Here is a 15,371-nt window from a genome sequence, read left to right as displayed (position 1 = left end):
TCAGCGATGTTACTGTTTTTGATTCATAAAAACCTTACTACATTATTGCAAAAGCAACATTTGAATTATCTTTGTTCATCTTTAGATATACTAATTTACAAATCAAGGTTATATCAATAATTTCTATAGTAAAGGCAGTCACACTACAGTATCCCAAACTTTTTACTGATTTTAGGAATAATTTCAGCTATGACCGTAACAAGCCTGTCTAACGATTTGTATTTCACTTAGGAGCAAGAACAAAAGTGTGTCGTGTACTATACTGTGTGAGGGTCAATAAACACAATGGCAGAGTTGGGATGTGACAGAATTAAGAGGAAAAGGACTGCGGAGAAGATGAGATAAAGCCATTTTTACTAATGAGAGGGCCATTTTTACAAATGAAAGCATTGTGTCCATTTGTAAATGGCACGATGTGGGTGAAGTGAAGTGGGGTTGGTAAAGGATTAGGAGAAATAAGGGAACTTGGAGAGATTCAAAAGGCCGCTGAAAGACCCTGGCATCTTCCAATGGGTACAATTAGAATGGTGGTTGGAACAATTTTGTCCTTAATTTTAGTAATTTCTGACTTACTTTTAACAGCTAATGTGAAGGACAGAAATTACTGCAAAATAACTGAAACATTTAGTATACCTGGTGCTAGAGCACCCTCTATCACATGATCATATACTGAACATATATATTAGTCGCTTTAATGGAATATTCATTTACATCTAACTTTCCCGGTTCTAAGGCTTAATTTATTACTTTCCAGCAAAGGGGTCAAAGGCCTACACATCTCTCCAGTTCTAATATCATCATTATCTCTTATCTCTCCTGCAATAGCAAAGAGCATTAATGACAAAGCAGTCCTGAACTCCAAATTATTCCAGGTGTGGTCCTTGTACCAACAGCTTAAATCTCACCGGAGAACTTATCAAGCCTATGATTATCCAGCTCTGGCCCTACCTGTTCCCAGTTAGAAACTCAGAAGTTACAACCAATGTTTTAATAAGCCTTCCAGGGACTTCTGATGCATGCCCAAGTTTAAGAACCACGGCTATAGACGGAAACAGAGGAGCAGCCAAGTTAGCAGGTGCTAATATACGAATTCTAAAGGAAACTTATTTCACTTTCATTATATAGTTTGATACTCCGTTAAAACACCATTCCAGTAAACACTGAAAACAATCTCATGCTAGCTACCTAATATCGCCAGGCCTACACGCTTCCAGGGAAATCTAGGTTTTCAAGTAAGAATTCATTATCAGGGACGACTTTACCACCATTTTGCTGACTTTAGGGAAATTATTTTTCCTCTCTGGTTATCAAAAAGTAGTACGCCATGCAAACAAATCTATACGTAGCCTGAGTGTTTCTGAAACTAAGTTCCCAAAATTTCCTTATCCTGTTTTGTTTTTAATTTTAAAGTTTTATTTAAATTCTAGTTAGTTAACATACAGTGGAATATTAGCTTCAGGAGAAGTGGGTGAATCTAGCCTATTTTTTTTTTTAAGTTTATTTTTGAGACAGAGACAGAGCATGAATGGGGGAAGGGCAGAGAGAGAGGGAGACACAGAATCGGAAGCAGGCTCCAGGCTCGGAGCCATCAGCCCAGAGCCTGATGCGGGGCTTGAACTCACCAACCGTGAGATGTGACCCGAGCTGAAGTCGGACGCTCAACCGACTGAGCCACCCAGGTGCCCCGAATCTAGCCTATTTTTAATAAAAATTACCCACTAACTTCCACACTTCTGGACGGGCTCCAAGCACACACACTACACGCTTTTACAACACTGCCTTAATACGTGAAAGGAAACAAAAGCTTTTACATCAGAGGCCAACGGAAGCCACAACGCCTGAGCCATCTTCCCACCAAGTGTGAAATGGAGGACCCCATTCCCGACACACTGAGAAATTCACGCTGCTCAGAAACAAGGCATGTGGAAGCGTAAAAAGAAAAACGCTTTTTCTGGGCTTAAAACTAGAGAAAGAAAGCTGTTGGCTCTCCATCTTGTAAATACACAGACACTCCTACGAGCGGCAGCCGCTTCAAAGTCCTGCGAAGTCCCTCCTGCGCGGGAACTCCGCAGGGCGGAGACTCGGGCCCCTCCCTTCCGGGGGACGGGAGAGAGAAACACTGGGGTCGCGATTTCTCTGGAAGGTTCGGAGAGAAAGGTGCGCGCTCCCCCTCCGCAGGCGGTGGGAGACAAGGCACCAGATGGCGCTGCCGCACCGAGAGCCGGAGTCGGGGTGGCTAGGGGGACGGGAAGACGCGTCACCGGATCCTTTTCTTCGTGTCTGTCGCCGGAAATGCGCGCTGGCGCCAGCTTCTGGTCCCGGATATTAAGACTTCTGGAGAGTTCCCGCGTGAGGGCGGGGCTAGAACCGGAACCGAACGGCGACCGTCGGGCCGCGGGGCGGAAGCCCGGGGCGGTGCCAGCGGGGGCGGCCTTGTGGTGCGCGCGCCTCTCTAGGCGGGTGCGCGAGGCGGAGAGCGCGGAGGGGCGGGGTCTCGCCGTGTGCATGCGCACTTTGGGGACGTAGTCGTCACTGGCGTGAATGTCTTTATCTTAGCACGTTTGCGGCCCGGCGAGAGGCGGAAGTGGTGACGTAGTAGGGTTTTTTTTTTTTTTTTCCTCTTCCCCTCCCGCCTACAGGGTTTGGGTTTCTAGCTGTGAGTCAGGTTTCTGGAACTCTCTGTGGAAAGTTAATGGTGTATGAGGTAAAAACTCGAGCTGTGTTTTCCTCTGGACTCTAAAGTGAGCTAGATGTTTGCTGGGCGCGGTCCCAGTGCTGGTATAGACCCAGCTTTTCCCTCTAAATCAGACTTTTCCTCTAAATGTCTGATCCGGCGTGATCCACCCACTGTTTCTTTAAGCATCAATCATGAGGCGGTCCCAAGGAAAGGAACGCAGGCAAATAGACTATTACTGCGGAACCCAAAACAGTTACTTAAGGAAGAGTGCTTTTGCTTTTTAACAGTACTAAGCAAGAATTGAAGTCCATCCGGCTTTATTTTTCTGTTTTTGTTAGTGTAAACAATTTAATTATTGTGCATCTTGTGGTGTAGTCTTAGTGTTTATCATACTTCATTAACTAAAGTAAGGCTGCTTGTACAAATCGTTACAAAGGAAAATTCTGCCCTTTTTTTCATTTTTGCAAAGTAGAGGTAAACCGCTTTCACGGATGAACCATAGTAACTAGTGAAGAGTGTACTAGTTTCATTTTGTTTTTAGATGCAGCATGGAAACAATGAAGTACGTTGCAAAAATAAATGTGTCCATCCTGTTTTAATTTTAGATTGGAGAAGTGTCAGCTGCAAAGTGACAAATTTATTCAGTTTTAGTAAACTTTTATCTACGTTTTTCAGAGCTCTTTTTGTGGCCTACATAAGACGGAGTACTTGTGAAAGCCAGAGCAAAAGGAATAGAGACTTAAGTGGATATACGGGGAGAAACAGGTGGACCGAGGAATACTAGAAAGTTAGATTGTCTCTAGTAGCCATATGAGGACACTTACTGTTTTTCGATAAACCCTCTTGGGGGGGTCTTGGTAGTAGGTGTAAAGAAAGCTGAGGGTTGAGGAGAGCCATGACACGTTTTTATGAAAAACCAAGAAAAGAAATGTGGGCAATATTGCAGTAGCACCAGAAGGACCAGAAATAGGACAGGCAGGAACCAAGAAGTCCAGGAAAATTAAAAACAAACATAGTGGAAGATATTAGAAAACATTGAAGGGGAAAGAGCAAAGATGTGATGGATGTGGAAAGAGACTGATTTAGACAGTGAGGGAAAATCATTTTTAGACCTCAACCTGAATGTGTAGAGTAAGGAATAAATTCTTATTGTTAGATGTTTCAGCTTTGGGTAGTTGAAACATGTAGTTGCAAGAGTGCTTCATTTTGCCGCCATTAGTAATTTACACTAACCTAGTTCTTCCTAGTTAAAAAAAAAAAAATCAATTTAATTTATTTATAGTCACAAATAGTGACATTTACATCACTTGTCTGCAAATACCTCACTCAACTCTTGTCCCTCACTACGACTTGCCTGCAAAACCCTGCTCATGTAGGAACTCATGCATTTATGTTTTATGTGCTTACACTCAACGGCATAACAATCGGATGGACTAACAGTGATCTCACACCTAAATAGGCTCTCCACTGTGTCTAGTCCTCCAGCTCCTTTTCTCTCGTTACCTTGCTTTCTTCTGGAAACCAGATACTCCATTCTTCCTCCTCCTTTCTCAAGTTACCATCTGCCTCCTCAACCAATGACTTTGACTCATACTTGCTTAAAAACTAAAATTGTGAGTCTAAGCTAAGAATTCTGGCCTCCTAGCATCTACTCTACCTGCACGTGTACTCTTTAAACATCTTCCGTCTCATTTAAAAGGATTTAATCTCATTTAATCTCAATCTCATTTAATCTCATTTAAAAGGTCTCTCTCAAATGCCAACACCTGATGCTGTTAACCTTTACTTTTAGCCATTTGAGTGGGTATAGGTGTTAATTTAATTTTTGTGAAGTGTGTTTAAAACTTTTGCCCATTTTTAAAATGGAGTATTATAATTGAGTTGTAAGAGTTGTTTATATATTATGTTTGCTGTTTTCTTTATTGAATTATGAAAGACATACAAAGAGCTGTACGTATTCAGTGTGTACAATTTGATCAGTTTGGAGAGAAGCATACATCCACAAAACTATCACCACAGTGTCTATTGTAAATACATTGATCACCTGCCAAAGTTTCCTCCCACGCATTTTATTTATTATTTTGTGATAAAATCACTTCACATAAGATCTACCCTCTTAGCAAATCTTTATGTATATTATACATTATTGTTAACTGTTAGCTCTGTGCTGTACAGTAAATCTCTAGAACTTACTCATCTTGTATAACCAACATTGTAGCCTCTAATACCTCTCCATTTCCCCTTCCGCTTATACACATTTGTTGCCAAAGTGTGTGTTGTGAATATTTTTCTACCAGTTTGTGGCCTATCTTCTCATTTTCTTAATAATGTATTTTGAAGAGCAGTGTTTGTGAGTTGTATTTTTCTAAGAATTTGTAGATATTATCCAAATATTAAAGTTCATTAGCATAAAGTTGTAAATAAAATCCTATTATATTTTTAATATTCACAATTAACACATTTAAGCCTATTACCTGTCGAAGGTTAATTCGTCTGTATGGTATAACAGTAGGAGTTGATATTTATATTTTTCAAAATGAAAATCCAGTTATTCCAGCAGCATTCATTGAAAGGATTATCCTTTCCCCCATTGAATTACTTTGGCATCTTTGTCTGATTTTCTGAATATCTACTTAGTTCCATTGAAAAGTATTTGTCCTTATGCCAACTTATTCAACATCCTTTTTTCTCAAAATTGTTTTGATCATTCTGAGTCCTTTGCATTTTAACATAAATTTTAGAATTGGTGTTTCTGTTTCTAAAAAAACCTGGTGGGATTTTGATTGGGATTCTGTTGAATCTGTTGATCAGCTTGGGGAGAATTGACATCTTAACAATATTCAGTTTTCCAATCTACAATCATGGCATATCTTTCTATTTATCTTGGTCTTTAATTTCTCTATGTAATTTTCAGCATACAAGTCTTGCACATATATTGTTAAATTTTCTCCCATTTCTTGTTTTATATTTATTATAAATGTATTGTTTGAATTTAGATTTTCAGTTTTAAGTCATTATACTTTTTAGTTCTAGAATTTTCGTTTGATTCTCTATTTTTCGTGTTTATTTATTTATTTTGAGCATGAGAGAGAGAGAGAGAGGAGAGAATTCCAAGCCTGCTTTTTATTGTTATTTTGGAATTATCTCCTCTTGAATCCAGGAACTGTGAGATCATGACCTGAGCTGAAATTAAGAGTCAGATGCTTAACCAACTGAGCCACCCAGAAGCCCCTAAATTTTTACTTGATTCTTAAAGATTCTACTTTTTAGGTGAAATCTTGAAGTCTGTGCCTCATAACTCCAATATTTAAATCATCTGTGGATATTGTTTCTAGTGACTTTTTCTTATTCCTGTTTCTTCATATGTCCAGAAATTCTTAATGGAATGCTGTCTTTGTTTATGAAAAAATTAGACTCTAAACAATGGTTTTACTTCCGTAAGGGATTTTACTTTTGTTTCTGTTAAAAAGGTAGGCCAAGGGTAGAGTACCTTAATCTGTATGGTTTTCAGTCTGTTAGATCTGGTCTATTTCAGGTCCCTTCTTACTCCTAGGATGGCCCTTTTCTGTGTCCCAACCAAAATCCAAAGGTTTTTTTTTTTAAGTTTTTATTTTTGAGAGAGAGGGACAGAGCGAGAGTGGGGGAGGAAGAGAGAGAGAGGCAGACACAGAATCCGAGGCAGGCTCCAGGCTCTGAGCTGTCAGCACAGAGCCCTAGGTGGGGCTCAAATTAGGAACTGTGAGATCATGACCTGAGCCGAAGTTGGATACTTAACTGACTGGAACCCCCAAGCCTGAGGTATTTTTAAAGGCCGTTCCTCATTGGTTGTCCTTGAACTCCAATTTTTATTTTCTCAGAAGCACGGGATTCCTGAAAGCTAGTCTTGGCTTCTCTACTTCTTAACTACCACTTTCTAAGTGACTTCCCAGCTTCAGGAACAGCTTCTAAATTGGCAAATAGGTAAAAGGGAAGAACAGTTGAATATGGACAGACTTCTCCACACCTTCTCCTGTCCTCTTTAAGAAACCATCAAAAAGATCCCTTTTGTATTTTTACACAGCTTTTTGAGTTATTCACAGTTGAGAGGATGGGTCTGATTAAAAAGAAGGAGAAGAAAAGTGAAGAAAAGAAGTCCATCATTGGCAGAAGTGGAAGTCCCTTTTAATTTGAGAGTCTCAGTGATGCTAATAAAGAGTATTCTCTTTCTTTATCAGTCACTGTTTCTTGTCCCCCAATACCAGAAACAATCCAGGGGACACACCAGTGGCTTTCTGTCTTGCTTCTGGATGGGTCTCTAGGGCCTCCTGGAAGTGATACCCCCTTGCCACAGATGGGTTCCTGGAAACTACCCTATTCTTTAGAGTTTGCCTACCTATGTCTTCTGTCCTTTGCTCCTCCTGCGGGGGGCCCAGGTCATTCTGTTTTCACACAAACCAAACACTACTGTGCTGTAGCTGTAAATTCACTCTGTTGCTTTCGGTATTCTTATAATACAAGCATATATTGCAGTCAGGCAAGAAGAAATACATCCCTTTATTTTTATAGATAGCAATAAAGGAATATATGCTCCCCAGACAGCAAATGGATTTAATTTCTTATTGTAATTTCAAGCAATAATTCTACACAACTTTGTCCAACAGCTCATAGGTGTGCTCATAGGTATGAGTGCATAGGTATGAGCAGGACATTGTCCCAGACTCCCCACTTCTTGCAAGGAGGAATTGAGTAAGTTATTTAAGTTTTCTAAGCCTCAGTTTCTCTAATTTGAAAAACAAGATGTCTACTTTCCAGGGTGATTGTTGGGTTCAAAAAAAAAAAAAAAAGATACTATTTGCAAAGTGTCTGATACATGATAGGTTCTATTTTTATGTATAAAATTATTTCTATAGATTTCAGGGAGGAACTGGTCAGCCATAACTTGTCCACATGGCAGCAGTATTTCAGAGCCCCATAATATTTTAAGATTTCTGTTAATCACGTGATCGACCTTTTATTAAATACTGAACACTACACTAATACACTAAGATGCAGAAACTATGAAACAACTTGCCTCACAGATATGTAGAAATAGCTTGTCCATTTTATTAGAAGCCTTGGTCAGAACTGTTCCGAAACAGTCTCATCACCCTTAGGGTTCAAGTATAAGACTTTGTGATTTTGTTCTCTTGCTGCTATTTAATGAATCCTGAAATAGTTTTTGTTACCTAAAATAAAATTTGATAGAGTTTAACTTAGAATAAAATTTAATATAAAGCAGCTCTAATATGGGTCATTTCCAAGGGAATTTTATTACTAACAAACCAATAGAATATTATAGTGAGGCGGTTTCACTTAGAAAAGTGTATGACACAATGGAAAGGGAGCTTGGCTTTAGCATATTAATAATTAGCTTGACTCATCCAGAGGCTGGAGGAATAGGCTGTTATCAAAAGTCTTGGGAAGTTCTGTTTGGTGTGCTGGCAGAGAGCTTTCTTCTTTCTTTAGAGAAGAAAACCAGTTTATTTTACAGTAGAATGTTTGTAAAAAACTATCTGCTGACTTTTCTCTTTTAACCTTGTTCTTCAGATTATTCTAGCCTTGACACAGCTGTAAACCCCTTGAATACAAACACTTTGCCCAGGTTTTATCATGTCAACTCTCATACCCATTTCTAAGGTCTACCTACTGAATTTCTGGTTTATCAAGGGGGCATAATAGTTATGCAATAAATATGGACTGGGTAATAACATAAGATTCTCAGATCCAATAGATTCTCCTGTCATAAGAAAATACCACTCAAAATAAAATATTCTATTTTCTGATTTTGATTTCCTTTATTATATGGTGGTTTGTTTTTATTCTACTAATCTATAAATAAATGTAGCTTGGAACAGATAAAATAAAAAAGCATTCTTACATATGGACTATAGAATTACTCAAATTATGTTCCACTGATTAAATTTCCCAATTTCCTTGCTTTAGAAATACATGTGCATAGAAGTAATGGCAATACAATTTAGTACTCTAATTCATCATTTGTCTTGCCTCACCAGTTTTTTTCCACATTTTTGTTCCCAGTTCTTTAACTGTATTAATCGGGTTTCACATTTAATTGTATCTATTCTGTAATTGGGTAAACTAGAATTATTTGTAATTCTTTTGGAACAGTCACATATTAAATTTATTTATATGCACACACAGAAAATTAAATGTCAAGTCTAGAGTGGCTTTCCCATAACCCTGCCCTATTAATGTCTTAAAAATCACCAAATGCTCTTATTCCAGATCATGATGAGGTCAGGCTGGAGTGTTAAATCTGACCCCTATGTGTTCTATAAGGGATTGCTCAGTCCTATTACAATCTAGTAGTTTAAGTATAGATTTTCTGACAGTCATCTTGCCTTTTATAATGTGCTTAGATGGAACAGTAAAACAAATGTGCCTTTTACTGCTCTGAATGGGATTATTGTAGAGCTATAAGAAGAAGCCATAAACAAGGGTGCAGCATTTCCTTTATTCCCAAAACACAAATAGTCACATTGAGGACTGGAAAATATTTACTTCAGCTTTCGTAATAAGAGAAAGAATATAAACTTTCTATGTCCTAAATAAAGTTGATATTAGAACCTAACAACTGATATAGTCTAAGAAGTACCTCTCTACCCTGCCTTCCTTTGGAGCAGCCCTTTGTCATATCCCTTTAATTCATGTAATTGAATTATTTTTAAAATTAAAACAGTAAATTGATAATTGATAATCTCCCAATTATCTGCTTCTTGAAGTTTTATTTTTAAATTACTAAAAATCAATTATATCCTTAGTTGATTGCCTTTGGTTTTCTTTGGTAGAACTTAAAATACAAAACGTGTTTTACTTAAGTGTATTAATTTGAAATTGTTATAGTTCAAATATAATTCCATGTAACTCTTCCTCAACTGCTTTTAAATCATAAATAATCATTATCATGATTAAATATTTAGTTATCTATGCTAAATTGCTTTTAAGTCATCAATATGAATGTTCACATGGTGCTAAAATTTCCAGTTAGTGCATTTTTTACTTTGGTTTTTATTTTTGGTTAGTCATATTCAGATTTATTTGATAATAATGACCCATTTCACTTCTTGTATTTTATCCAGAAATTGAAAAAGTTATTAGATTAAAAAAGAATGATGTCTTCTTTCGTCAAAAAAACAAAGCATTTTAATTTTCCCTACTATCTGTTTTGGGGGGTACTGTTTCATTTGTAATGAATAGTTTGGATAGTAGATGATCATAGTTTACAGATTAATGAAAGAAAATTAAGTTTTTATAAAGTAATATTGAAACAGACACAATCCCTACCCTCGTGGTATTTACAGTAGGCACTTAGTAATTAGATTCAGGGGGTAAATATCTCCAAAGACCATTGAAATGTTCTATAGCCATTTTTAATAGTGTTTCAACAGTGGGTTGTATGTATAAAAGAAATATATTAGAAAAGGAAATGTTCTTTTCTGCTTACATAACAGCATACATGATCCCAAAATTGAGGCTGAAAAAAATGCATGAAAAAAAAAAATCAAACAATATGATTTAAAAATTTTTTTTTTTTTTTTTTTTTTTTAATTTTAAGAGCCCATGTGAGTGGGGGAAGGGGGCGGGGGGGCGGGGCCGGGGGGGAAGCTTAAGCAGGCTCCATGCTCAGTGAGGAACCCAAAATGACCTGAGCCAAAATCAAGAGTCAGATACTCAACTGACTGAGCCACCCAGACACCCCAGATTTCAAAAATCTTTAAAACAAAGATTACATGATTAAATGATTAAGAACAAGAGACTTTTTTAAAAATGTTGAATTCAAAAGTCTATCTTTGGAATTATATTTAAATCCAAGTAAAATATCTTTCTCCACTGTCTTCAATTATTCTCCTTGTTTGGTTCACAACACTTACACAGCTTAGAGGCAACTTTACACACAATAGCACATCATCCAGTGAAGACATTTGGGTATCATTGAGCTTGAGTATCTGATACTCCCAAATAATATAATTTTTAAAGGCCTCATCTTTTATGGTAGGAGACTCCAAGATGTAAAATAAAGAGACATTGTATTGATAATGAGAACTCTGAGACTAGAAAAAGTGAAAAGCTGACTAGGTTAACAAAAGGTACTATTTCAGGGTTGCTGATTGGCTTTTCTTGACAGCCCCAAAGCATTCCTATTTTAATGTTTTAACTCCACTTACCTCTACTTATTGACCAGTAGATAATTATTGACAAATTCTAAGTACAAAGCTCTTTCCAATTTTCTGATGAATATAAAGAAAGTATAAAATATGTCCTTCCTTTTTAGGAACTTTGAGAATAATTGGTACTAATCGAATGGAAAATACCTTGTAATCAGACTGTGATAGTAAAGAAAGGCACTGATAATGACAGCCACCATTTTGTTAAGGGCCTAATGTGTGTAGAGCTTTCCTCCAGGGTGGAACAACGTTGAAAAGATTGGGGAAAAATATCCAGGTTTACATGGCCAGTAGTGTAACAATCTGGAATCGGCATTCTTAAGGCTTTACTATTTAAAGCAGGCTCCTTAAATTTCTCTGCCTGGAATCTCCAGCAAGAGGCTTTTTCCTGACTGGTTACTTTAGCCTTCAACCAACACTTAGCTGCAGGCATTTGATGAGTTCACCTCATCCAGATTTTTTCCTTTGGGTTCTCAAAAAAAGTGATTCTTTCCCTTAAGTATATCTCTTGGGCAAAGCAGTCCTTTTTAAAGTCTTTTTGGCTGGATTCTTCATCTGGAAGGTGCACACAATTTTGGTCCACACAAAACACTCGTCCTTCCTTGGCTAAGCTGTACATAGAAGTACAGTGAGTTGCTGCCTTAAGTGAACATGGACACTGTTACACTTTGCATTCTTCTTATCTGAGTTAGACGCCAGATATGAATCAGACTAATTCATAATTCCGTGAGATACAAGGAAACAATTGCTCAAAAGTACAACTTTTTTGATAAACCCAAGTATCATAAATTTCTCTCTTACGTTTTCATGACAAGAATTGTGTACACACATCACACTATACACAAAACTCAGTTTCAGGTGTATTATGATCTTAAGAGTGAAAGTCAAAGCTTGAAAACTTTTGGAATGTTTTTATGACTTCAAAATAGAATTTCTTAAAAGATACTAAAAAAGAAAGCCACAAAAGAAGATGAAAATTAAATGAAGGGATTAGAAGAAATGCTAAAAACTTTTTTCAAAAAAACTTTTCTGAAATAAAAAGGATTAAAGTTACATGTTGAAAGAACTCATCATGCACCTAAGAATATCAACCCAGAATGACTAACACAAAGATATTCTAGTACAATTATTAGGTTTAGGAGAAAAACAAAGTATTATTTGACTTTGGGGGTGGGGGAACACACAATTTATAGGATATTATAAGTAGATATACGTTAGACTTTTCAAGAGCAACATTTTATGTTCAAAGACAATAAGATTCTCTCATTTCTTTCCTTTAGATTCTCAGGTAAAGAAGATGCCAGCCAAGCATTTTGTATCCAGTGAAACTGACTTTGAAGTGAAAAAAGCCAGGGAATCTTCAGCTTTTTCTGAAAGATCTGTCAGAGTTTGAGCTTCAGATAGCCTAATGACCAGAGGGACATCGACAGAAGGACTGGTGAGCATTAAGTATGTAGTTCTTAGTAGGACTAAGACTAAATGAAGGCTAAGAGAATCAGAGTATAGTATATAATGCTAAAAATGTCAGAAGGGAGGGAGAACTGGGAACAGCATATGCAAGAAAAAAATTTTTTAAGTGCTTTTAGTATTCATGTAGTGGTAGTATTAATATTGTTATTTTGAGACTATTCTGTGTATTATATGAGCTAAAAACAAATGAGTTATTATGGGATATTCTAATTCTGTGTCCTTGGGAACCAATATTCTCATGTAGAAGGAAGGATAAACAAATATAATAGCTTAGAGATTAAATACAACTTTTGTAAATCCTAAATTTGAATTGTAACTATCAGTATGAACTCCTGAAGCACCTCTCTGTCTCCCTGTTGAAAACAACTAGAAATGAATGATCAAGACGGTAGCAATAATTATCCCATTGTGTGGAATGTGTTCTTGGAATACAATTTCTCATTAAAAGAAATCAGTTTCTTTTTTTTTTTTTTTAAGTTTATTTACTTATTTTGAGAGAGAGAGAGAAAGAGCACAAACAGGGGAGGGGTAGAGAGAGAGGAAGAGAGAGAATCCCCAGGAGGCTCCACACTGTCACTACAGAGCCCGATGCGGAGCCTGATCTCAAAAACTGTGAGATCATGACCCAAGCCGAAATCAAGAGTTGGATACCTGACTGACTGAGCCACCCAGGTGCCATGAAATCAGAGCTTTTTGAAGAAGTTTCTAATTCTAGATTTAGAGGACGAAATGTACAAGATGAACCTAGAATAGCTTGTCATTTCATGGCTAGGTAGCTACCAAATACTACTAAGTTCTCATGAACCAACTTGAAAAATTCCCTATTGGACAAAGGTAGAACACTGTGAACTTTAATCATGGGAATAATTGCTGGATTGAAAGTCATCAAATATATTTAAATCCATGTGTTCATAATGATATTTTTCTTAAAAAGAACTTATCATTTTTAGAAGATGATAGGGAACCAGTTCACTATCTTGAAAACTAATATGTAATGAAGTGAAAGACTCAAACATTTAGACAAAAGAACTGTAACACTGGGTAACCAAATAATAAATGAAGAAAACATTCCTCTATAAACATTCCAACTGGTAAATGAAAAAATAATTAAAATATAATTGTGTTGCTACCCTCAATGAATTCATAAATACAGCTAGTTAGCATTAATAGCTGCTAATATCATAAAAAAGATAATCAGATATTATATACTTCTTGATAGAAGCACTCAGCACTACCAAGAGTCATACCAAAGGGATGGAATCCAAATCTGATTCACATTCTGATTTTCAGAAAAACAAGATAGGAACATGTTGAAATTACTATTGAGCATGCAATTTGCAAATTCGGACTGTGGAAAACTACAGAGTGTACAAAAAACTTGGGTTTTTCAACAGAGAAATTTGACAGAAATAATTATAGATTAAGAAAGTTCAAAGATATCAAAAAATTTATAAAGGGGACTAAACTTTAGCATCTAGGGATACACATTTGACTGATAAAGCTATGAAAAATAACAAGGAAATAATTACTGTAGAAGTCAGGATAACAGTTCCTTTTGGGAATGAACAGAGTATGAAGTATATTGGGAGATTTTATTGGGGGAGGGGGCAGAGTTATGGCAAAGTTTTACTTCTTGCCCTGATGCTGGTTAAAAGCTTCCTCAAAGTTGAGTAATTCATTAAGGCATGCATCTGTTTGTGTGCTTTTCTGTTTCTCTATTTTACAATAAAGACATTGTTTTTAAAAAGCATTTCCAAAAAAAGAGAAGGAGCAGAGGCAAGGGAGTGTTGAACTCATAAGAGAAATCTTAAACTCCTTGGTATTTATTGTTTAGCTCTCTGTATTGTTTAACTTTCTCCGTTGTAAAATACTACAACAACAAAAAACCCACAGGGTTCTGATTACCTACAGAAAAAAGTCCCAACTCCTTAATATGCGGCTTCTTATCTGGGGACCCCCATTTCAGTTTCATACATCATCTGTTGCCATTATCCACCAGTTCCCATCAGAGGGAGTCAGATAAAACTCAATGTTCTTTAAATATGCTGTATTCTTTCTGTGCTTTCATGTCTTTGGGCTTCTCTTCCCCTGAAACAGTACATAGTACTCTTCCTTCAGAACTCAGTTTAAAGGTTATTTCCTCTATGAATTCTTCCTTTTCCCCAGGCAGAATTATTTGTTGTTTTGTCTGTGTTCCCACACTGTTGTGTATATACTTTGGTTTCAATCCTTGTAATATTATCTGTCTACATGGCTCCTTCTCCCTAGACTAGAGCTCTTCAGGAAAATACATTCATTTTGCTTGGATAGTGCTTGGCATATGAGTGAATGAATGAATGAATGGAATGGCTCCAAAGATCCTTTGCCTAAGGAAGCCACTGGGGACAGGGGAAGGATATGGATGCTACAATCAACTGTGTACAAGTGATAAATAAAGCCAAAAAAACTTCTGAAGCTTGCCCTATATGTCACTACATTAAGTAGAACTGTATGTCATCATGAATCGTCTATGTTCTCACATCTTATGTTTTGTTCTGTCACTCCTATATCCATCTTCTACAGATCCCATGGAGGGATTTGAAAGAGATATTCAGGTTCCTCAATCAGCATGGCACTAACATTTTCTTAGTGTGTACATGTTGGGTCTCTAAGGACTATTCTGTGGTACTTGATCCATCAGAAAGGGTGTAGTCATAACTCTCATAGAAGTTATAACACAATTAGAGCTCTGGCTTCCTGAAGCCCTAACAATATCTTGATAAAATGTGGGCTAAAAAACAAAATGGGAAGTAGTAGATAAAATCCTATTAGTAGGTCCTATTAATATCCCCATTTTAATCTTATGAGATGGCAGAGACATTGAGAACTCAAGTAACTTGCTCAGGTCACACAACGGTTAGCAGAGGAAGCATGACCTGAATTTGAAGAGTAGCCTCCTTTTGCTACACTCAGCGTAAGCACTGTAAATTTGCTACACTTTAGTGTAAGCGCTAAATAAGTAGTAGTTATCATTATTGTGA

At 36.9% G+C, this 15,371-nt stretch overlaps 1 long non-coding RNA gene across 2 annotated transcripts in view; it reads left to right on the top strand.

Annotated features, from left to right (window-relative positions):
- Positions 1-2,493: 2,493 nt before the first annotated feature.
- Positions 2,494-15,371, top strand: part of LOC121012842 (uncharacterized) — a 90,010-nt gene continuing 77,132 nt past the window's right edge. Inside the window, exons 1-2 of one of the 2 annotated variants that reach the window (XR_005782354.1) lie at positions 2,494-2,595; positions 12,162-12,330. This is a non-coding gene — a long non-coding RNA (uncharacterized LOC121012842). Of the gene's footprint in view, positions 2,596-2,623; positions 2,705-12,161; positions 12,331-15,371 lie in introns of those variants that run through there. The other variant, XR_005782355.1, reaches the window with a different exon arrangement.

Source organism: Herpailurus yagouaroundi, unplaced genomic scaffold, assembly GCF_014898765.1.
Source record: "Herpailurus yagouaroundi ecotype Mexico unplaced genomic scaffold, PumYag 197, whole genome shotgun sequence".
Taxonomy (NCBI): Eukaryota; Metazoa; Chordata; class Mammalia; order Carnivora; family Felidae; genus Herpailurus; species Herpailurus yagouaroundi.
This window is presented reverse-complemented; position numbering and strand designations above follow the sequence as displayed.